The sequence below is a fragment of the Musca autumnalis genome, unplaced genomic scaffold (genome assembly GCF_047663935.1).
Source record: "Musca autumnalis isolate F117 unplaced genomic scaffold, ASM4766393v1 scaffold_62, whole genome shotgun sequence".
Classification (NCBI taxonomy): domain Eukaryota; kingdom Metazoa; phylum Arthropoda; class Insecta; order Diptera; family Muscidae; genus Musca; species Musca autumnalis.
Genome location: NW_027412222.1, coordinates 247,986 through 249,600, shown reverse-complemented (window position 1 = coordinate 249,600; position 1,615 = coordinate 247,986).

Sequence of the window (1,615 nt, the reverse complement as noted above, 5' to 3'; positions counted from 1 at the left end):
AAAAACCATCAACGTACATTTACAGCAGCGAGGCAAGTTTGCTCATCTACAAGGTAACAGCGTACATAGAGAGGAATTTGGTAAGTACGAATGTGTTATTTGTATTTTCGTTTTGGTTGTTAAAAATGCATGTAGAAAATCAAAAAGCGCTCTAAAGTTCACAAGACAACCAACAAAATTCAATTAAAAAAAGAAAACAAACCAGAAGTCTCTAATAAGATACACAATAGCGGCGGCGGGATTGCAACGCAAAAACTATTAGATTTTTTCCACTAGAAAAGCTGAATTTATGCCGAATGAAATTGACAGGCCGCTTCCTTAAAGATAGATTGTCCAGTTTAACATATAACACACCAAAAAGGTTCCTCACAAATTCATTTCAAAATTTAACAGAATTATTCCAAATTATTCCCCGAGAACATTTCACAGCAACCAGATTTAATATACATCTACAGGGATTAATAGCCCACAGCATTTACATACATAACCGCAAATTGACAACCAGCAACACAAGCGATAATCGCGGAAAACAAGCAAAGAGAAAGAAAAGGGTTGCCATACATCGAAAATTGGTTGATCTCACAGAAAAAGTGGAATAAATGAAGGAATATTTAAACGAAAGGAAAAATAAACCAATAAAGAAGACATTTGACAAAACGCATATAATTAAACAAATGAATATGTATTAGAAAGCATATATAAATTTATAGAGATTTTCCATGTAAATTACAAGCAGATCAAGGAATACAATTATTATATTCCGTAGGCAAAGCAAATTGTATCAAAAACCAATCCATACCGGTATAAATAATTTTATTAGACTTTTTACGTGAAAATAAACATTCCGAAGAATTTCTGGTAGAACAAATAAATTAAATTAAGAGACATTTTTCAAATTTCCAGTTTTCTGCGAGAAAGCAGGAAAAACATATTTTTCCGTAGGCCATCTGGACAAAACTAAACTTAAGAATTTTTGTAACCTTCTCAGTAAACTCTACGTGGGAAAAGCTATTCTCCTTCAAACGTATAGAATTTAACATAGGTGAATTACATACCTGTCCACATTTGGGACAATTTCCTCCTCGAGATTAATAACTAAATACAATGGATTCGCGAAGAAAGTTACTTTTCGATTACCACCAAGTAGGTTACTTTTGTAAACAATTTGAAAACTGAATAATGAAGAATTAGATGTGACCTTTAAAGCGTACCAAATATGCAAAGGGAAAGAAATGAGTTTGGTTTATTCGAAATCTGCAAAGGAATTGAGTGTGGGAAAGTAAGACAAACAATATACTTCCTCCTTAAAACTACCCCCTTGCGATACTCCATCCTTCGGAGGAGGCTACCCTCAATGGCCGGCATTCAGAGACATTTTCATGGCGGTTTTCGGGACACACCAGGAATTATCCCCAGCGCAAAAGATCTACCACCTCCGCGGCAAAACAAGAGGAGAGGCGTGTGATATAGTAAAGAAATTTGAGTTGGTATACGCGAACTTCGGTTGGCTTTAGACGCCCTTAAGGACCAGTATGAAACCCGAAGAATACTAGAAAACCAACAAAAGAAAAGGCTTTTAAGCAATCCGTCCGTGCACCATGAGTCTCCCAATACC